The sequence below is a fragment of the Lipotes vexillifer genome, unplaced genomic scaffold (genome assembly GCF_000442215.2).
Source record: "Lipotes vexillifer unplaced genomic scaffold, Lipotes_vexillifer_v1.1 scaffold1008, whole genome shotgun sequence".
NCBI lineage: Eukaryota > Metazoa > Chordata > Mammalia > Artiodactyla > Lipotidae > Lipotes > Lipotes vexillifer.
Window position 1 is genome coordinate 1,038,215 of NW_006772616.1, and position 23,381 is coordinate 1,061,595.

Below are 23,381 nucleotides of genomic sequence, written 5' to 3' on the forward strand. Positions count from 1 at the left end.
TCAGGTCTAGTTGAATTACAAGCATATTAAGAAACGTACTAGGTACATTTCAAATGCTTTGTATATTTAATTCTGTGAGGTAGGTAGGATCCTATTTTAAAAGAAACTGAGGCTGCGCCATCATAAGTCACTTGCCGAAGGTCATTCAAATGAGGGTGGAACCAAGACTTAAACTGGAGGACTGTCTAACTTCAAAGCTTACCCTCTTATCTGCCCTACTGAAGTGGTTACTGTATATATTGGGGCATGGAGTGGGGAGGCAGGATAGGAAGAGATCAGGGGCAACAACTCATGTTGATTTTGGAATAGAAAGAGGACTAGGTGTCTGATGAAGTAAAGGGAGACTCTGGGTACGGTTGAACATCTTAATCCAAGATAAATAGATCTATTAAAGGTGCTCACAGAGTGCTTGGCTGAATAGTCCTTTGTTTTCAAAGCTGTTTCTGATGATTTAAAGGAGATAGGCTGTGAAGACTTCAAGAAAGGTAGCAAAAGGTGGGACGGTGGGTGCTTAATCATTCACAAGCGTGTGGTATTAAGTTATAGATTTTCCTCATTCCTCATTATAGATCTTTGAATGGCCCTAGTTGGTGACATCAAGAAGTCTTGTCTACATACCCATCCTTGTGGGCTACTGTTGAACATGTAGCTCCTAACATCTTGATGTTTTCCATTAATCTCTCTATTTTTCCTCTCTAACCTGAGTTGTTAATTGCTTTTCCTGTATGTCTTTATGGAGTTGTAGCCAGTCTGTTACATTCTGGACTGTTTATTTTTGAATGCCAAAGGTCTTGAAACATCATAATGTTGTGTAATGAACATAACTTCTGCCTTGACATTTGGGCGTTAAGAACATTAGTCATTGCAAAGTATTGAGTTAAATATTTTCAATAATAGGATATAATGATCTAATAGAGAGGGAGAAGTTATAAAAATACTAGATGGTGGCTTTAACAATGAGCCGTATATATACTCAGTGGGGTCCAGCAGTGATAGGTTAGACATTCACCGAATGAATGTAAAGGCATTCTTACTTTTTATTAGTGGGAAAGGAGAAAGACCAACACTGAAAAAAAAACAACCACTTAATTCTCATGCATACTAAGAAAAATGTAAACCATTTGAGTTTTCAGTGCTTCTGCTCCTGATGTACTTACCTCACATGTATCTTTAACTGCCACGAGAAAAGTTGGAGATTTCCATGAGATATTATCAATAGGGACTCCTGGGCTGTATCTTGTCAGGAAGCCCTTAGTCTTTCAACGATCTGTTTTTTGTAGAGCATCAGGTCATCCTCTGCAATACCATCAGAGAGCCAGGGATTTCCTGAGCGAATGAATGAGGTGGGTCTTTACTTGTGGAGTTGATTTTATGAAGAGTTTTGGTCAGCATTAGTTGTTATGAAACTGTGTGCTTGCTGCCCTGGTTTGTCTCTCTAGACATCTCCCCATAGCAGAAGATGGAATCCTCATCTCTCCATGTCTCTGGGCATCTAAAGATGTTAGAGGTTCATTGGTCTATTTCTTGTTAGGGGAGTGTTCAGTAGATACTGGTCTTCTCTGAGGGAATATTGTCTAGTTGAGTGTTTGGTAATCAGTACTATTATTTCTTGGGGTTGGGAGGTCTAAACTGGAGATACTGGGTGCTAACTGTCCTCTACCTTGCCAGAAATCTTCAGTCATACCGGTAAAAAATTTCTGAGCTAAATGCCTTTTCTTTCCTAGAGAGGTTACTACCAAGAAATTGTTTTAATTTCAGACTAGAGAGTGTAAACTGTGTCTGTGGCTGCTGTTAAAAGTTTCTTAACAGCCTGGTTATTTTCAAAGGATGTCCAAGTCAAATATATCACGTATGGGAAAAATGTTCTTTTCCAAGTATGACATCATGTACAAGTTGATAGTTATCTTCATGATCAATGTATGACATTTTGGGTGTTGGAGAGTGTGTGGAAGGGAAATCTGTGGTAATGCTTCTGGAAGGATTATTGATCTCTAGTCCTCCCTCCCGTATGTGATTTTCAATTTATTTGCTTTCATTATTAGCTGAATGTGTAGATAAGGAGGTAGTTTTGAATGGAAGTCAAGTAACCTGTTGATGTAAGTCTTTTTTACCTTTTATGATTCCCATTGTTAGCACCTCCCTCTTTGCTGGCTGGATTCTCTGTCATTTTAAGTAGGCAGCAATTACTGGTTTGTTCAAGAAGCTGGCTCCTGCTGCCAAGAATCCTATTAATTATCACTCCATCTCTCATTTAGTCTTCCTAGTGTTGAGAGAAGGTGCACGTACGCGTGTGGCAGAGCAGCTACAATCGCATCTTTGTAATCATCTCCTTTCTGAGACGGTTCAGTGGACTCTGTTCAGCCAAAGGGCTGAGGCAGCCATGGTGAGTCTTTTCAACTCCTCTATAGGTTGTTTGGTCAGTCAGGTTTGGTGTGGTTTTCTTCTCCCTCTGACTCTGACGTGAGTAAAAGGTAATGGTTGGCATTTATATTGGGAGTTCAGACCTGTTCCAGGTCCATCTGTGAACTCAGATGGGACACCTTGAAATTACTGCAGTGGTTTTTTCACGAGCTGTTTTCTCTCTGTGGGGAAAAGGAGACCATGGAATTGCCTCTGTCTTCAAGAAGGTAATGCAAGTAATAACCAAAGTGACTCAGTTTTTACAGGTTCTCATATAGCATATGTTTTTTTGAAGAATGACAATCTTTGTATAATATTGAATGTTTGGTTCTTGTCATTTACAAATGGTTAGATTGCTTTCTGTCCGTTTTCAGAAATGTTTACTTCACTTATTTCAGTGACATTCTTTTTTTCAGACGTTCCACTGGATCATTTGATTAGGTTTGGGGTGCTTATCCTTCCTTTCCACTTTTTCTGTTTTTTTTTTTTTTTTGGCAGTGTTGGTGTTTGAAGCTGTTGAAGTGATTCACTGCAAAGTGAATTAATTTTCCACGTCTTCAGATGGATTTTCCAGTTGCCCCCAAGTTTCTTTTCCCCCCTTTTCATATGATTCTGCATTTGTAGTTCTGTCATTCTTGCTGGATCCAGTATAAATGCTGATGTCACTGAATTTCTTAAATTACAGCTGGTGGGGATTAACAGAAATTGTAAGAGAATACCACTTCCTCATTTTGCTGTTTTCTTGACTAATTATTGTCCTTTCAAGTTCTGTAGGAGGATGGGGGTTTGGAAGTATGTTCTCTGTCTTGAAGTTAAAACAGTACTTTTCTGTTAATGTTATTCCTCAAAAATAATTTGGTTTTTACGATGCTACCCTAATCATTAAGAGTTATTAATGCTCTTTAATAACCTCGGATATACTTTCCCCACTTAGGATTTTGCGCATGGAGTTGTCTTCTATCCTGGGTGAAGGGTTTTGAATACTTCCCTTAAGTTTCCTTATATAGAATATTTTTACTCAACAGCCCTTTGCCAGCTCCAGGCAGTTAATGGTAGTAGGTGAAGGGTTGTGATTCATTTACGTTTTTCTCCAGAGCCTTTTGTTCTTTAAGGAATGCCTACCTCTGTCCCCATTGTTTTCTTATTTAGAATCTGAATGTTCTTGGTGAGAGTTCTGGTTGCTCGACACCTTCAAAGATTAATTTTTCTGGACTTCCAGTGCTTGTTCTAGCAGTTGGAGTCTCAGGTCCAGACTTCCTTGTCACTCTCTGTGTGGCTTGATTGATGGCTTCCTGAACCTTGTCTGGGAGTTCTCTGGATTCTCTGGGTGGGACATTGGAGGCCATCTGGAAGTGTGCATAAATGGCGGCAGAGCTCTGCAGGCGGCGGTATTGATTGAATTGCAGTCCATGGAAACAGAAATAGAAAGGGTTCAGCATTTGCACTTTCCTCTGGTGGTGTTTTTGCTTATTTTGTGTATTTGGAAAAGGCAGCCGTATGCAAACTGCTGACTTACTATTTTCCCTGGAATGGAAACCATTTGGATTATTTCAATGAGTTTTAGCTAAGATTTGTTTGTTCACAGTATTAGTTTTGTTTTCTGGTGTCCTCTTCAGAATAAGGCCAGAATGTGTCTTTTTACTCTATGGAAATAAGTGTTCCTTGGTGCCTCGGGATTTTGCAGACCATGAATTTGAAAAATCATGTGTTTACTTCAGAGTCAAAATGGAAACTCCTTAGTGAAAATTATAGGTACATAAATATATCTTTTTGGGTCAGTTACTTTCTTTGAAAAAAAAATTTTTTTTGGCTAAATTATTTAAGATTTCAGAGCAGTCCCTTTTCCTGCTAACTTTTCCCACAAATTATTTTTTCTCATTAAAAAAAAAAAAACTTATTTTATTTTTGGCTGCACTGGGTCTTTGTTGCTGCACCCGGGCTTTTCTCTAGTTGAGGCGAGCAGGGGCCTCTCTTCGCTGCGGTGCTCATTGCGGTGGCCTCTCCTGTTGTGGAGCACGGGCTCTAGGGCGCAGGCTCAGCAGCTGTGGCGCACAGGCTTTGTTGCTCCGTGGCATGTGGGATCTTCCCTGACCAGGGCTCGAACACGCGTCCCCTGCATTGGCAGGCGGACTCCCAACCCCTGTGCCACCACGGAAGCCCTTTTTCTCATTGTTAAAGAGAAAAAGATGAAATTGAATAATTGCAGACCAAAAGTATATGTACTCCACTATTTGATGTAAGATGGTGACTGGTTCTTTTCTGTTGTCTTTGATGATACAGTGAATTTAGTTTAACTTTTAGTGGTAAGATTCGGATTAGGTTTAAAAACAGAATTTCCTTGCTGTAAGAACTATTAAGCACTCGTTTGAGTTCCTCACTATAAAGATGATTGTTCAACCTCTGGAAAATGTGAACTATAGGGTCTCTATAAGCTTAGCTAACACTTCCTTCTAACATTGTGATAAATTCTTTGATGATAAGATTTGGGAATGATATAGCTATCTGAAAAAAATTTCAAATATCACTGTGGAGTTATTGCTTAAATGTGAGTTTTTAAAAGTTTGGATAAATAGAATGTGGGGGGAGAAAGAATAGTTATGAATTGGTTGAATTGTTTGGAATTAGGTTTTTTGTTTTTTGTTTTTTTGCGGTATGTGGGCCTCTTGTGGCCTCTGCCGTTGCGGAGCACAGGCTCCGGACGCGCAGGCTCAGCGGCCATGGCTCACGGGCCCAGCCGCTCCGCGGCATGTGGGATCTTCCCGGACTGGGGCATGAACCTGTGTCCCCTGCATCGGCAGGCGGACTCTCAACCACTGCGCCACCAGGGAAGCCCGGAATTAGGTATTTTTTTTAAAAGAATTTTTATATTTTTCTGGGCAATGTCACTACATATAATAAAATGGGAGTTTTATAGTGGGGAGGTGGGAGTTGGAGACATTATTGAGGTAGTAGGAGGAGCTATGGATTAGGCATCGAGGAAACTGAATTTCACTAGGTTGATGACCATGAATATTTTTGTTCATCGTTTTATCTCAGCAGATGGCACCATGCAGGACCTAATACTCACTCAGTAAATGTTGAATGAATGCACGTATTGGCCAGCTCTGCCACTCACTAATCATGTGATCCTCAGCTAGACATTTCTGAGGTCTGTGTCTCCTCTTATGTCCAGTGAAGGGGAAGGACTAGATCAAGGTGACTGCGTGGTAGTATCTACTGCCTCTTCCCCCGGCTACACCACTGTAGATATTGTCTACAGTCATCTCCCTTTGTTGTGTAAACCCGGGAGGAGCCTTGGGCCCTTTTGAATTCATTGCTCCAGGCTTCCACGTCTCACCATGGACAATAGAGGCAAAACTTATTTGCTATCTCAGAAGTATCTTCTTTCTGAGGTCCCTTACCATGGTTCCTTGATTTTGGGTCCTTTTGTTTTTGATAACCTAAAACCCAATTACAAGTAGGCAATATTCTATGAAGTCTGTTGCTCAGCAGGTGTTCACAATAGCAACAACAACAGGACACACCATTGTCCCTCCTTTCATTAATTTTTCTGGTAGACTTAGCAGATAAATATAGACAGTATTCCTCTAGCACAGTAAGAGATCAAGAAATGATTAGCTTACTAAAGTTTTCCACTTTTATTTTCCAAAACTCACTTGTCCATCAAGGAAGGGATTATTCAACACCTACTACATGCCAGACACTGTGCTAGTGATAAAATGGCCAGTCCATGATACATGGGCTCTGCCTTCTTGTAACTCACAGTGACATGAATGTGATGCTAGGTCTGTAGTTACACCTTTAGGGACAAAAGATGGAGGGGTTGGTTCCTCTGAGGGGAGAAGGGAAGAGTAAAGTCTTATAGAAAAATAAAGTTTGAGTTCATTATCGAAAGATGATTGCCAAGCAAATGAGAGGAGAGCCTTCGGGGTAGGTGGGAGCCTTGGAAGTACAGCACAAGTATGGTGCCTTTGGGACAGTGTAAGCTTTTGAATGTGGCTGGAGCACCAGGGAGCATGGCCGGATTTAAGCAGAGGAATAGTACTCTGGCTGCCGAATGAAGAACAGATTGGAAGATGACCAAGGTCTAGTGTCACAGAGGCCAGTTAGGCGGGTGCCAGCTTAATAGTCTTTGTGAGAAATGATGATACATATGCACTATTCAGCCCTGCAGGGAGGTTGGGATTGCAAGAGGATACAAGTCTTGGTTATAGATTTTAAGGGCAGTGAGGCCAAAAGTAAGATTGTGTGCACACTGCTTACTGGTGGCAGTAGTGGTTGCTCATTCATTCATTCATCCTATCACTGGGTGCCTGTTTTGTACCATACACCTGTGAAGCACAATGGTGAATACAACAGATACGGCCCCTGCTCTCAAGAAGCCTATATTCTCATGGGAGACACAGTCAAGTATTCAGACAGTTATAGATTACTACATAGTTATGAGTTACATGAGAAAAATTCTTCGTGTACATTTTATCCACAGACAACCCCCTCCTTTTCTTGCAGCTAACTCATGTTCTTAGCAACATGCTTTCTGCTCCCTATAGGAAATTTTGAGGGGAAAGTTAGGTAAGCATTGTATTGTATATGCCTTGTATTGCACATGCTTAAACACACACTCCCTCTCATTCTCTCTCTCTCTCTCTCTCTCTCTCTGATTGAAGGCATCTGTCTTCATTCCAGAGGTAGACAAACACCTAAAATAACGCATATGAGGGTTCCCATAGGCAAGTCTGCTCCAGGTAAAGTTCTGGACAGCTTCTGATATTTTCTGAACTCTGATGTTTTACATGCAGTAATGCTGGTTGTTTACTTCCAGATCCAAGCAGAAAAATCTTAGCTCTTGAGATCTTTTCACACATAATTGGATCTTGAAGGTGGCTTTGGTGGCTGGTTCAAATTGGCCTTCCTGTCTGTGTTCCAGGTTATAGCCAGTGTTTGGGATTCATGTGCAGGAAGAAGAATTTGTCTCCAGGCAGCAAGACTGGTAGGCATCAGATAAGTGGTTTATTTGAAAGAGATGTTTTGGTACAGAAATGACAGCAACAACAAATTCTTCCCCCAAATAGATCTCTTCTCCACATTCCCCATCTAACTCAGGATAACCTTTAGATTACAAGGGGTCAACATTCAGCTGGATGGATCTGATAAGAATTCCGAGGAGGCTCTTCTAGGTTCAAGCAGTGTTCTTTGAAGATGAAGCATTCTGACTTATGACCACGGTAATCGCAGCTGGTTTAGGTGGGAAAGGGACTTTCCCCATTTTGCATGACTTGGAGAGGTGGTGTATTGTTGGGACCAAGACTCTGGATTCAGACTCTCCTAGGTTTGAATCCCAGCTGCATTGATGAGCAGCTGTCTGGGCAAAAATGCTGAGATTCTCAATTTCTTCACCTGTAAAATGTGGTAGCCGTTAAGCACGTTAAGCCCTTTGTTAAACCTGCCTGGGTTTGACCCTCTACTAGGCTGTGACATTGCGTAACTTGTTCACCTTGTATCTTTGATAATAATATTAATAGTAATAGTAATAATAATAGTTCCTACCTCATGAGGATGGAGTAAGAATTAAATGAGATAAGGGTTTGGAATAGTACCCAGCACATAGTTTAGTACTCAGTGTGCTTCACTTTCTGTTTTTCTTGCAGTCATTATATCGAGCTTTCTGAAATGTTCTATAATGCTGTAGGTGACTTATTGTATTTTTTCTGAAAATTAAACGTTCACAAAATGCATTCATTGCTCTGTGCTTTCTTTTCTTTTTTCTTTTTTTAATACAATTTCTGGGTTTGGAGTAGGGTTGCCAGATAAAATACTGGATGTCCAGATAAGTTTGAATTGCACACAAAGAATAATTTTTTAGTTATACTAGAAAATACATGCCTCAAATATTTCATGGGGTGCTTATACTAAAAAATTATTCTTTGATCATCTGAATTTACATTTGACTGGGCATTCTATATTTTTATTTGTTAGATCTGGCAATCCTAGTTTTGGGGTAATACCTCTTTACCCTCTGATCCTTTTTTTTTTTTAACTCACTGAGAGGTATGTGGATGCTTATGCAAACACAGTGAATGAAATCCTTGGAACATGAGCATAGAAATAGTCACACAAATTTGATGGGACATTTCCTAGTATCTCTAGTAAATATGTCTCCTAATTCATTGTGAGCAGTGGGACCATCACCCTGAGATTATGTTGACACCTGAGTACTATGTAATGAGGAGTTGCTTGAAAATTCTGAAGTACTCTAGTGTCATTTCTACCCAAAGTGAACTGGGTATTAATAATGACACATTAATGGGGAGGTGTGCATTCCAGAGAATCCTGAAAATCTCATCATCTTTGAAGGAAATTACCTCATTATTCTTAGAGTTGCCTATCTAGGGTTGCCTGTTTTTCCAAACTAGGAAAATAAACACATCGAGTGGTTAGGTTAATTACTTAGAGTGATTTCATTGTACTTAAAACTTAAGTTAATTTTTAAGTAGGTTTGGTTCTTAAGCTGTTAGACTAGTTGTAGACGTTGAGAGAATTAAATTTAAGAATGAGATTCTTTCCATTCAACCAGTATTTATTTAGAGTATCTTTTGGGTGTGAAGCAACTGCATAGACCTAGAGAGGAATTGAAAGGATAGTTCTGGTCCCCCAAATCCTTAGTGTTAAGTGGAACAGTAAAGCAAGAAACCATTATGACACAAGACAAAAGAAATAAAGTCAGGGTCTAAGGCAAGTAAAGCCAGGTCCCAGATGGCTGAATGTAGGAAGTGATTAAATCTGAAGAACAGATGGAGTAGGAATGGATTACACTGTATTAAGAAGAGCTTCCCTGGTGGCGCAGTGGTTGAAAGTCCGCCTGCCGATGCAGGGGACACGGGTTCGTGCCCCGGTCCGGGAGGATCCCACATGCCGTGGAGCGGCTAGGCCCGTTAGCCATGGCCGCTGGGCCTGCGTGTCCGGAGCCTGTGCTCTGCAGCGGGAGGGGCCCCAACAGTGAGAGGCCCGCGTACCGCAAAAAAAAAAAAAAAAGAAAATTGTTAAGAAGGGCTTCTTGGAGGGTCGTATTGGAGAGAATTTTTCAAAGATGAGAATGATTTCATTGGGGAAATGAAGTGTTCTAGGTGTAGTCTTAGCCTGAAGGCGGCCACGTTTTGAAATGAATATGTTATTTAGACCTGACAAAAATATACATAGCACCATCACTGGCTGTGACCTCTTCTCTCCTGTGTGACTGTTCATGGTCCAGAATTTCCAGATCAGGAACTTGACTTTATATAGGGGGAGCTGGGCTCATTCCATGCTGGCTTCCTATATATTTTTTCATGCACCTGCTCTTGCTATGTGTGAGGTGGCCCGAGAGACCTGGACAACCTTCAGAGACTCTCCGTTAGTCACTTCAAACCCACTGAAAGTCACTCCATTGAAATGTGGGTTTTTCCTGAAATGAACATTTCCAGTGATCTCTGATTTAAATTGGGCATAATCAACAGCAGAAGAATTTAATGAGAGGCTTTTTGTGAGGTACTCTGACCATGGGAATATTTGCTTAAATGACTTTGAAGGCTAGCTTAACTCATTTCCTTTTGGGATGACACTTGTTTATTAGACTTGACCCAAGTCAGAGTTGATAGCCTTAATAGTTTTGAATGGTCCCAAATGATTCTCCAGCTGGGTGCTATTAGCAAGTGGGGAGGTTCCTACGGATGGCATATAATACACAAACATCTGCTTCAGCCGTTGTAGGTTTAAGAGAAGAGCTATCCCCATCTTAGATTTAGTTATGGAAATGTGGAGTACTGGAAAGTAAGAGTTGCCATTGCAGTAAATGCTAGAATATTTTTCAACAGCATTTGGCTCCAGCATTTGGAACTTGTAGAGATCACCCCAAATTCTCCAGGAAATGAATTAAAATGTAACAGGGAGTTCACACTGGTCAACAGATAATAAGGCGTGTCATGAGGAGCATTGGATTGAGTAGAATGTCAGTTGCATGGGAGGGACCACTGATCGTGGGAATGGAAAACTCTAGTTTTCAATTTGTCTATTTATTGGGCTGTCAAGGTCTAAATTAGACTAGAAATTAGCAAGGCATTTAGAGGTCCCTGGTATTTCCTGTTTGTAAATTAGGACTAGCTTGTGTCTTTCAAGTTCAGACAGGTAGCTCTTTGTGGATGTTTTTGCTATTTCAGGTGCTGGTGGGGTGAGATATAACCTGGATGCAAACCTTCATTGGGTTCTTAGACCTGAAAGACCATAAACTGCTTATGTTAGTTTGGGTCTGTCTGAATGTTGTTGTTGTTGTTTTTTCCTTGATGACTGGGCCAAATATTACATAGTTTTAATATCTGCCCTTGGTTCCTACTGCCTTGTTTTTGGCTATTCTTAGTATCTTCCTTTATGTATCTGTCATTAAGATATAATTGAAGCTTGGTGTTTTATGTTTAGAATGATGCATGGAGGTTCAGCTGTGCCAGCCATTCAGGCTTCATAGCAAATGTGGGTTCATGCCAGTTTTTGAAAAGTTTTTGAAATCTTGTCTCTTTTTTGGGATGTCCAATCTGAGCAAACCATCCCCTTCTACTTAAGCTGAAGGGCACAGGGAAGCAATTCAGAAGTGATTTCTGCATCTGGACATGTAAGAGGCATCTTGTTGCTGATAAAAAATATTGGCTTGCTAGTTGCCTCTCTAACCGAGAGTCATGAAGTCTCAAACAGGATTGCTTTGACAAGTCTTCACGTCACTTCATTCCTTAGTTTACTGTCTTTCACCCAGAGTATCAGTGAATGCCAGTTCTGGAGTGGGCACATAGTGATGGTAGATGACACCCAGGCCACAGGCTGTTTCCCAGGGGCTGCCAGACTCTGTCAGACATTTCACAGCTCTTAAATTCTCTGGATTTGAGCCACTTTTGAACTCCATCCATCAATCCATATAACCAGTTATTCAGCTTATATTTACGAGGTTTTAATGTGGGCTAGGCATTCATCTAGGTTCAAAGAACAGAGCAGTGAACCAGATGGTTGAGAATCCTTGTATTCATTGAGCTTACATGGTGGGGAAGGAGAGAGTTGTAGAAATAAATATATAAGTAAGTAACATATACAGTATGTTAAATGGCAATGCGTGCTATAGAGAAAATAAAGCATGGATGGGTTTGGGGTGACATGTAACTTAAAATTGAGTGGACAAGGAAGGCCTCACTGAGAAAATGACATTGGAGGGAAAATCTGAAGGAGATGAGAGAGTGGATCATGCCAGTATTGGGGGGAAAGGCTCAGCAGATGGAGGGAAGGATTAGGACATAGGCCCTGGGCAGGAGTGTGCCTGATTCAAGAACAGCGCAATTACCACAGTGGCTGGGACAGGCTGAGCAAAGGGATAAGTGGTAGAAAAGGCATGAAAAGCAATGGGATGCAAATGGAGGAAAACACTGTAGGGGTTTGTACACACTTTGCCATTTACTCAGGAAAAATGGAGAGCCTTTGCGGATTTCCAATTACAGGAGTAACATGATGTGATTAATTCAGGTGGCAGCCCAGTGTGGTGGGGAAAACAATGATCTAAAACTTGGAGATCGTTTAAGTCATGGTTTTGTCATCAGGTAGAGGCATATTAGTTCAGCATTCTGAGCTTCAATTTTTTTCCACCTTATAAAGCAAAGCTAGTGGAGTAGATAATTTTAAATGACCTTCCAGGGTTTTTTGATATGGCCTCTCTGCATTCACTGATTTCCCCCCCACCAAATCTCAGTGTGTTTGAGTATTTCATATTTGGAGCTGATTTCATTTCTGTGTGTATTCAGAGCAGGACCTCAGGTGTATGAAGTCTCATACTGCACTTTAATTTTTTGTAATTTTCCATAAACATCTCACACTGAAGACCTTGCGAACTATGAAGTAATTTTATGTATTGATGTTAAAGGTTGCTCGCAGACTTATTGGTCTACATCAACACAGATTATAAAGCTTTTGTCTTATAGCCTTAATACTAGTTTTTGATTATATGACATAGAGCTAATTTATCGATAGCTCACTGCTACAGTGAGCTATCAACTGGGGTAGAGTGGTAAACAAGAAACAGCTTCTGCCCTCAAGGAGTTGAGTAGGAGGAGACAGGTCTGGTTAAGAAAGTACCACACAAGGCAGTGTTCATGGCAGGAAATAGGGCAGGAAGTCATGGCCAGCCTGAGGCCCATGGGAGTCCTAGGCAGATTAATCAGGTGAACTTTCACACCAGTGTTGTTTAAGTATGCACCATCCATTTAGACCTAGCGCTGTGCAAGGTGTGAGGTGTCAGGAGCGCGGCAGCCTCTCTTCTACAGCCCCGAGCAATTTGGTTCTGCCCCAAACTTGCATCACAGTGTTTAGTACATCAAGGTCCTGCAATTAACCCTCTTCAGGAGGCAGTGTAGGGACCCTCTTTTATTACTTGAGAATGTCCTTTGGGCATCTCAATCCTCTCCCTTCCATCAGAATATTTCTTCTGCTTCTTTTTTTTTTTTTTTTTTTTTTTTTTTTTTTTTTTGCAGTATGCGGGGGCCTCTCACTGTTGTGGCCTCTCCCGTTGCAGAGCACAGGCTCTGGACGCGCAGGCTCAGTGGCCATGGCTCACGGGCCCAGCCTCTCCGCGGCATGTGGGATCCTCCTGGACCGGGGCACGAACCCGTGTCCCCTGTATCGGCAGGCGGACTCTCAACCACTGCGCCACGAGGGAAGCCCTCTTCTGCTTCTTTTGATGTTTCAGTGCCCCATACAGACTGGTGCCCCTGGGTGGTGCACGGCTGGTCAGTTCCTCTGTCTCCCTTGTGGAGAAGTATTGCCCTACCTTTGCCTCATCTCAGGCCTTCCATGTGAACTCTTTTGTCAGGAGCCATTTGGAGCTCCAGTCATCTTACCCACTGACATAATGTATTCCTCATGTTCTATTAACTGACCTTGTCTTGGGCAGCCTAGAGATGTCATAAGTTTCCAGGTTGATGATTCTGGACACAGCTTCCCAGGAGGTAGCAGGGCTGCCACTTGGCTAGACTGGCCCTTCCACTGAGTCTCCTGGCATGTTTTGGGAAGTGGGGTGCTGGAGGCACTGCTGCTAGTGGGAGTTAGTATGGTTCCCGCTGCCACGACTCTGAGAAGAATGAGGCCAGCCCTTTAGCACCTAAGCTGTCCTTGTGGCAACACGTAGGAGGCCATTGACTGTGCCAGTGAACACTGTTGGAACTAGAGGGGAAACTGAGGCCTAGAAAGGTGAAGGACATTCCCAGGTTAGTGGTTGAGCTGGAAGTAGAGCCAGGAGTTCTTGACTCCCATGGCATTGCCTCCTTTTAATTCTTTTCTACCTTAGGCCTTTGCCCACATTCTTTCTGCCATCTTGAATGCTTTCTGAGCACTCTTTTGTCTACTATCTACTCCATCTTTCAGTCTCAATTTAAAGGTTGCTCCTTGCCCCCTCATCTGAATTAGCTTGCTGTGCTATTCTTTTATGGTTTCCTGATCTTTTCCTTCATACTAGTTACTTACATACTCAATTGCTTATATAATTATCCTACATGCATCTGTGTCTTCACTGTCTGTCTCCCAACTCCATGAAGTCAGAGAGTGTGGCTCTTTCTTTCATCATTGTGTTCCCAGAGATTAGCCCATGGATAGACACTGTATAAATATTTGTTGATTAAATGAGTCTGTAAATGAAAGAATGATTAAAAGGCAGACTCTGCATTTTCTCTTGTCTCTTCATATTAAATGTCTGTGCCTATCCTGGCCAAGGGTAACAACTGTTACTGACTTTGTATATTATTGTGGATGCTGAAGATGTGATTATTGTCTCCGTGTGACTCTGTGGCCTTGTGGAATTCTATTAAAGTTGTCTCTGCAAAAACCAAAACCCAGTGACACACACCAATCAGCATTCTTTAGTTGGTGTGGGCCTGACATGTTAGGCTTTGATTTATCAATTTATTTTGCTGTAGTTGCATTTTTTATTTCTTAATACTGTTTCCAGAAATAAGCTTTAATTCTTTTTTAGATCGTACTCCTTTCTTTTTATTAAAAATGAATAAAGAAACAATTGCTTTTTCTTAACAAGATTCATAATGCCTTTTTGGAGAGATTTGTTTGGGTTTAAATAATGGGACTTTTAAGTGGATAGGAGTAGAAAACTGAGAGGTACTTTCTCTAGAAGAAAGAGTAAAGTTCCATACTGTGTATGAAAAAGAAAAGCAACAACAGTGGACTTTCTTTTTAAAACTAAATTGTCCTAAGTGTTCATATTGCACAGATGGGTTGGCGTGTTTCTTATAGAGAAAGCATACATTGTTCTGAAGTGTGCATTGTGGTTGCACTGGCTCCCAGGAGATTAGTTGAAAGGTATCTATGAATAGTCACACCCTAAATTACATGAACTGAATGGTTTTACAGAGGTGGAAAGTCTGATGCATATTGTTTCCCAGCCACTCATGCCTCAGGAAAAGATTTGGGGAGGTAGGGAGCGAAACCCAACTGTTGCTCTTTATATTTTCCAATGTGGCACTTGGCTGTGTGACCCTGGGCAACTGACTTAACTTCTCTGAGCCACAGACCCTCCATCTGTAAAGTGGAGATAAAAATACCACCTACTTCAGAGTTATTCGAGGATTTCATGAGGTAATGTATGGAAAGTTTCACAATGCCCAGCACATGATAAATGCCCTAGAGATGTTATTACTTGGGGGATAGTACAGTGGATAGGGCGGTAGTTTAAAGGTACATACTCTGGAGGTGCTGGCCTGGGGGTACATCCTGGATCTGCAGCTTATCCTCTGGACCATTTTGACCTAGTAACTTGACCTTTCCATGTTGGAGTTTCCTCATATGTAAAATGAGAATAGTAATAATACCTGCTATGTAGGGTTGTTGTGAAGATTAACTGAGTGTTTGTCAAATCCTGGTACATGATAAATGCTATGTGGATATTTGCACTTGTGATTAAGAAGCCTGGGTTCTGCAGAGGGATGGTCTGGGATCATAAATCAGTTTCCATCATGTACGAGATGTGTGACCATGAAGAAATTGCTAACTTCTTTTAGCCTCAGTTTCTTCTTTTTGTAATATGGGGATGATTCTAGTTGTCGTGCCAGGTTCTGTGAGAGTTCAGTGAGATAATGCATATGTATAGTGCTTAGCATAGGGCCTGGACCATGGAAAATACTCAGTAAGTCATAGCTACAGCAAAGACTTCTGTTGTCATTGTTATTACCATCACTAGGATTGTTTCCGTTTAAAAAATTTTACTGATAATATGTCTCTGTCTTACATAGAATGTATATTCTAAGATGGATTCCACAAACCCTCTTTGGAAATCAACATGATTAATGGGTGGAAATTGATGTTGAGGTCCGTTGTTACAGTTGATATATTTTTATAAATGGAGCTATTTCAGCAAATTGAAAATACCCAGTGAAAGCCTTATGATCATGCATTTACAATTTTCTGTGTTACAAAAGATCAAAGTTAGTCAGGGTCAATGTTAGGTGGACAGTTTTATATTCATGGAAAATGACTCATAGGAAACGTCAGGAGCTAAACTTTCCCCCCCCCAAAAAAAAAAAAAAAAGCTGTCACGTGAACCATGTTTAAATCAAGTCTGTGTCTATTTCGTATCTTAACTGGCATTGTGTTTATGAAGTTTTGACATTGTTTGAATTTCTGCTGTTAAATCTCATTTAGGACTAACAACCATGCATCATAACCACACATCACCGGAAATGGATAAGCACTGATTCCAGTGTTAGTAACATTTTCCACTTCAGTCATCTGGGTCACTGGGTCTACAGTATCCCTATTTAAACCTTTATGTTGTTTTGCAATATATCTTTAAGTTCAACTTCCCTTTTTTAAAAGGAGAAAAAAAGCAAAAAGGTTAGGGAAGCAACAACAGCGATTGTAATCCAGAGCTATAAATGGCGTTTGAGAAAAGCAGGGTTTTGTCTTGTGATTGACCCGGGAATCCCCTGTGTTTTAATGGAAGGTGGGAACTTGCACTGAGCCATTGCGTGTGCAAATGGTCGTACCTAGGTTGTAGAAACTCACAATTCAAAATATGGAAGTGCTGATGGAATTCCTAGATTATATGTTCTGGAAGGATGAGTAAAGCTATTCAATCAAAAATATGTGGGAGAACTTCCTGCAGGTATGTGCAGATATCTGCTGAGATGTGGGTTGGTTTGAAGGCTGGAGCTTGGAGAGAAAGTTAATTTGAGTTCAGTGTCAATGGAGGACCTTTTCAGCCATGATTAGGAGGGTGGGCTTTATTCAAAGGCCAATAAGAAGCATGGAAAAGTTTTAAATAGGAGCCAGAGGATCCTGTTTGTGTTTCTGAAATATCGCTGTGGCAGGGGCACAGAGAATGGATTGCAGAAGGTGGTGGCAAACAAGACCAATGAGGAGCAGTGCAGGTAGGAGATGATGCCCTCCTGGACTTGCACAGTGGTTGTAGAGATGGATGGGACTGAGAAATATTGGGGATGAGGAAGCACAGCCCTGGGTGATTGGTTGGACTTAAAGTGGAGAGATAGTGAGGCAGGAAGGATGGCTTTTAGATTTCTCACGTGGGCAGGTGGTAGAACAATAGTGCTGTTTACAGAGATGGAGCGCTTGGAAGGGAAACAGGTTGGGGATGGTGCATATTAGTTCTTCTTTGTACATGGGGTGTGAGGTGGAACAGCTGTCACCTGAGAGAGCTTTAGGGCAGGCACGATTCTGGGGGTAGAGTTTGTGTTTCAGTCAGGTTTACATTTTCATGCATGAAACTCAATAGCCAACTAACAGTTGCCTAAACAGATGGGGGTCCATTTGTCTCCCATACAAGAAGCACAGGGCTGCGTGACCACTGGCATTCTTTTAGTGGTTCCATGATGTCAGAACCATCCTTGCAGTGATTTGTCTTGGCTTATTTCTGATGCTTTTTACCTTGTGGCTGCAAGACGGCTGCTGCTCCTCCAGGCATTACATCTGCTTTAAGAGGAGGGGAAAAATAAGAGGGTAAGACCTGTAGCAGGAAAACACAAAGTCTTTCTAGAAACCCCCTGTAGGTGTCTCCTTGCATCTCATTGGCTAGAACTGTGTCAGATGGCAGCTCTTCACTGGGTACCTTGCTGTCCTGAACAAATTATGGTTCTGTTAGTAGGAAGCAAAGGAAGTGTAACTTCTGTATGCAAGTAGTCGCCTGGTTTGCCTCAGCCACGTTTCTGGTAAGGGATGAAGGCATATGAAATGTTTGAGGGCATAGAGGAATTTAATCACATGGATGAGAGCTTTCAATGGTTATGTTTTCTCTTAACTCTGTAGTCAGCCCCAAGCTATCATTTCCTATTAACATGTAAATTATGAGGTGTGTTTAAACTTCAACTGTATTTTTGTTTGTTACCTTCAAACACATATAACTCTGAATTGTCTTTAAAATATATTAAACCCAGAGTTTCCCCTGTCTGATTAAAATTCTCAACCTGCAGAAGACATTTTTTTCAAATTTATTCCAAATCTTCCATATCCATAAGCTCTCTCTCAGTGGATCCCTTTGGGATTAGAGCAAATGAGGAGAATTCCATTTGGTGTTCACTTACTGATATGCATGTAAAAGCAGGGATGGAAAATGTCATCCCCTTTACTATGACTTTTGTATCTGTGAAGGATATAATTATGCTGTGTTTAAAACTAGAGAGAGGAAATATTTGTTCACTGTTTTTGAAGGTAATGTTATTCAGGGTATCGTAAGATGCAAATATTTGTCCTCTATTCCAGTTTAATTCAAGAGAGTCTCCCCACCTAATATATGCAGAATTCTCTCAGTGACTGTTTTAGCTAAGAGTGGTTCTGAAGATAAATAATTTTTCAGCCCCTGAGGTAGAGCAGAGGAGCAGAGATTTTGGAAAGAGGCATCTCAAGCCTACCACTATGCTGTGCGATCTTGGGAATATAATTTAACGTCTCTGAACTGGTTGATTCTATGAAATTGGGATGAGAGCAGGCGATAGTTTTATGGTCCCTATCACATACATATAGGAAAATACCTCTGCAACAAGGGTGGCTGGGGCACACTGAAGATGTAAGTAAAATCCAAGAGGGTGTAGGATAAGGAGAGATTAATTTCTGCTGGGAGACTTTAAGAAGGCTTTTGGGAAGAGAGGGTTTGAACCCCATATTGGAGAATGCTGTAAACCCATGAGGGTTTTGGGTGATGGAGGATGGCCCCAGGCTGAGCACATGCAGGGTATGTTTGAGGATTCCAGAGATTTATTGTTTTTAATAGAGGACAAAACGAGGAGAGCCTTGAAAGTCTGGCTGAGTGAGTGTGGACTTTGTTTCACAGGTGACAGGAGCAACTGAAGACACTTAAATTCGTACAAATTCAGTTTTGATAGAAGTGGATATAATTATGGGTCAATGAATATGTACATTTAAAACTTACATAGATTTTAAAAATTAAACTTTGTATTTGAGATAATGGTAGATTCCTAAAACACATGGTTTCAAGAAATAATACCCAGAGATCCCAAGTACTTGCCCCATTTCCCCCAATGGTACCATCTAGTACAATATCATAGCCAGAAATCCACTGAAGACTTTTGAGAGGAGTCCACAATATGCCCGAATCTGTGTTTTAAATGGGTGATCCTAGTGGGGATGGACTGGAATGGATTGGAGGTACAGCCTGGAGGCTAGGAGACCCTTTGGAGCTTCTTGCAATGATCTAAGAGAGGACATGAAGACCATGGTGATAGGATTGGATGGGAAAGGATAGCCAAGGTAGTCAGTACAGGATTTGGCAATCATGTGGGAGTGATAAGAGCATTTGATGCTTAGTGCAATTGCTCAGTAAATAGGTATTGAGCACCAGTTGTGTGTCTATCACTCTGCTAAACCTCGGGTTAAAAGATGATCTGACAGAGACCAGGCACTGTGATTGAGGGGAGGTGGGCCCGGTGAAGCTGTGTTGCACTGGACAGGACAGTGAGCCCTTTTTAGATGGGGTAACTGCTATTCTGTTGCTGCTGGTTATGACCATGTGGGAATGTAGATCCAGTGTGGTGCGTGTTCTGGTTTCTCAGAAGCCAGCAATCTAGATTTTTATGTGAGATCTCCCAATTTTTCAATGTTACGTAGTACAACTTAAACAAAAAAAAGATGCACGCTAATCAGCACTCATCTGTGGGCTTGGTTCACTTCATTATTGCCAGTTCCTAGGCTCTCTTTTCTCCGTGGAATGTTTAGAGCTTATTTCAGGAATGTTTAGGGTTTATTTCAGTTATCCACTGCTGTGTAACAAAATCACCCCAAACTTAGTAGCTTAAAACCATAACTGTTTTTACATGTATATGTATGGCTGAGTTGCTTTGCTGTGTACTTGAAATTAGCACAACATTGTTCATTGGCTATACCCCAATATAAAATAAAAAGTTAAAAAAAAACATAACTGTTTTATTAATTCTCTCTGTTCTCAGGGTTGACTGGGCTCACCTGGGCAATTCTTCTGCTGGTCTTGCTTGGGATCCCTCATAAAGGTAGAGTTGTAGGTAGATGATGGCCAGGGCTGGAGAACTCTGGAGATCTGTCGTGGGCCCTGATATAACTGGGATTTTGTCTTCCTCCATGTAGTTTCAGGGCTCTGATGGCATCTCCCTGTGGTCTCTCTAGCAGGCTAACTTGGTATCTTATATGGTGGCTCAGAGATCTCCAGAGTGAATGTTCCAGGAGGGAGTAGGTGGAAGGAAGCTAACAGTCTCCTTGAAGCTGGGTCCAGAATTGCCAAAGCATCACTCTTGCCACCTTCTGTTGCTTAATGCAAGTCACAGGCCAGCCCAGATTCATTGCGGGAGAAAACTACAGAAGGGCATGAATACTGGGAGACCTGTTTGGTTCATTGACTACAGTCTCTGGAGACTACCTACAACTCAAGTCTAGGTGTCCGGATATTGGTGACATTGTTGATCAAGATAAGTTGGGAAGGCAGGGCAAATTCTTACCAGCCCATGTTACTCTGAAGTTTTTGAGAAGTGTCTGCTGCTAAGTTTTTTTATGCTGTCTGTGACTCTGGAGAGAATTTAATTTTCAATACAATGATGTCCTTTGGAAACATAACTCATTTGTAGTTATTTGCTTTCTAGTCCTTTAAAAATAATAATACTATTAAGTGATGAGACAGATTGATTCTGGTTTTGGTGAGTGTGTTTTTCAAATATGTGACCAGGTTATTAATTAATGTTGGATCCCTAATCATGTATCCTTTCAAGAAGGAAGCCCTCAAATAAAGTCTGTCGAATAAGAATCCCAAGTCTTTACTGGCCCCAAACAGGTGCAGCTGTCCATTATTATGGCACTTTTGTATTCCTAAGTATTCCTAGAACCAGCTACATAATTTGCAGGGCCCAGTACAAAATGAAAATGTGGGACCCCTTACTTAAAAAGTAAGAATTTCAAGATGCTGACAGCAGAGCATGAAACCAAGCCCAGGCCCAATGCACTGCATGTCACATGCCCACCACGCTGGCCCTGTTTAGACCCTTGAACATGTGTGCACATGTTGGGGTAAAGTATTTTTCCAGTTGAGGGCCATTGGCTCTAGTCAAATTCTCATTCGATTTTGACACCCAGAAAACTTCTGGAAGCACTGCTTAGACAAATCAGTAAAGGTGGAAGCTTTGTGTTTGAACAGTCCTCTGCTCCCAAGCAACCAGTATACCTTTTGGCCACAGCAACTGGTCTTGGCAGACATTAGGCTGAGCATTCTGCTGTTCATCCTCCTGAATTCCAGCGGCAGCAACACAGTAGGGATGGTATATGTTGCTGAGTGTTTGATGGGTCGTCTCCAGAATGTACTTGCTCCCGTTTTACTGAACTCTGTTTCTGAAACATACAGAATAGATTGCCTGTCCAATTGATGGGCATTGCCTGTCCAATTGATGGGCATTTAAGTTCATTTGGAACAGACAGTAGCACTGTTCGTTATGCTGGGGATTTGGGGATCAACGTTTCTGGAAGGCGGTTGGTGGACTTCAGATAGGTCTGCCGCATTGCCCGACTTCACAGGGTTTATTAGTTTGTGAGGGCTGCCAAAAAAAAGTACCACAAATGGAGTGGCTTGAACAACAGAAATGTATTGTCTTACAGTTGTGGAAGCTGTAAGTCTGGAATCAAGGTGTCAGTAGGGCTGTGCTCCCTCTGAAAGATCTAGGGAGGAATCTATTCCAGGCCTCCCTCCTGTCTTCTGGTGGTTCCTTAGCTTGTGGCGACATAACTCCAGTCTTCACACGGCTTCTCTCTGTTCAAATTTCCCCTTTTCTTAAGGACACCAGTCATATTGGATTAGGGGCCTGTTCTACTCCAGTATGTCTTCACCTTAACTAATTGTATCTGTAATGATCCTATTTCCAAATAAGGTCCCATTCTGAGGTATTGGAGGTTGAGCCTTCAACATAAAAATTTGGGGGGGGCACACAATTCAACCCATATAAGGGGTATTTTCAGATCGTGGTTTAGGAATGGCAGGTCCTGGCATTGTGTACCGCTCAGTCCAAGTGGCCCTACACAGAGGACTTGCCCTGTAAGGACCTCAGCCTGCTATAATAATTTAGAGAGGTGTTTGTGGAGCTGGTTATTTATTTATTTATTTATTTATGGCTGCGTTAGGTCTTCATTGCTGCACGTGGGCTTTCTCTAGTTTCGGCGAGTGGGGGCTACTCTTCATTGTGGTGGGCGGGCTTCTCATTGTGGTGGCTTCTCCTGTTGCAGAGCACGGGCTCTAGGCACGTGGGCTTCAGTAGCTGTGGCTCGCGGGCTCTAGAGTGCAGGCCCAGTAGTTGTGGCGCATGGGCTTAGTTGCTCCGCAGCGTGTGGGATCTTCCCAGACCAGGGCACAAACCTGTGTCCCCTGCATTGGCAGGTGGATTCTTGACCACTGTGCCACCAGGGAAGCCCCTGGAGCTGGTTTTTTAATAATACATGAGCCGCTTTGAATTACTTGGACCCTTGACCTGTAGCATCATAAGCTCTTAAATTATTTTTTTAATCATCCCTGTCAGTCAGTAGATGCCAAGGTTAAATTAGTGTCACGCCTACATGCCTGACACTTATAATAGAATAATAATAAGCTAACATTTATTGAATGCTTATTATGTGCTAAGAACTCTGCATGCATTATCTAATTTTATCTTCACAGCAGTTCTATTATATAGTTGCTGTTTATCTTCCATTTAACAGGTGCAGACACTGAGATCACGTATGGTTGTATGACATGCCCATAGTCACATAGCTAATAAAGTGGCAGGCTGAGATTCAAATCCAATTCTGTCTGATTTCCAAACCCAAGCAACATTACATTGGATGTGCCCTATATTTTTAGAGGAATGTTTGCATATGACAGTTCACCATTCAAAGCCTGTTTTATCATGGGCCTTTTCTTTTTTTCTATATCATTCCCTGATTAAATATGCTCCACCTATGTTTATTTCTCTCAGGATTCTTAACCTTTTTCAAAGGAACCACCAGGCTTTCCATAGGTTTTATTGCTATCTACTTCAATAAATCTAGGAATGTTCATCTGAATTACTTGAAATTACAAATGGTAAATGGGATTATGTTCAAGTTGTGTGTTTTACAGATCCTTAAGAGAACATAGAAATTAACTAATTTCCTTGACATAGGTAAGAGTAGAGCCTTAAGCATCGCCAGAGAATTTCCTAGTAGTGATAAGGAAATTTACTTGCATCTAATGTATACTGCTTTCAGTATAGTGTGCTATATGATAAGAGTGAGGAGACCAGTTCTCTCGAAAAACACCTTTTTGCTTTGTTCCTTCTTGCCCAGGTTGCAACTAGAATTCTCTTTCTCCATCAGAGTGATAGTCCAATTAAATTCATGCAGGTGAATAGATAGGTTTTTTTGCAGGTGTGTGAACAATGCTGGTTTGGAAGCAGAGACTGGGTATCCTCTGACGGATTATGGGTAAG

The 23,381-nt window shown here is 41.5% G+C and overlaps 1 protein-coding gene across 2 annotated transcripts in view; it reads left to right on the forward strand.

The window, feature by feature from the left end:
- MITF (melanocyte inducing transcription factor) overlaps positions 1-23,381 on the forward strand; it is a 222,569-nt gene that overhangs the window by 19,652 nt on the left and 179,536 nt on the right. Inside the window, exon 1 of one of the 2 annotated variants that reach the window (XM_007447655.1) lies at positions 2,269-2,383. The exons of the other annotated variant lie outside the window; for it this stretch is intronic. The gene's annotated coding sequence lies outside the window, so the exon portion shown is untranslated. Of the gene's footprint in view, positions 1-2,268; positions 2,384-23,381 lie in introns of those variants that run through there. 2 annotated transcript variants of the gene reach the window in all.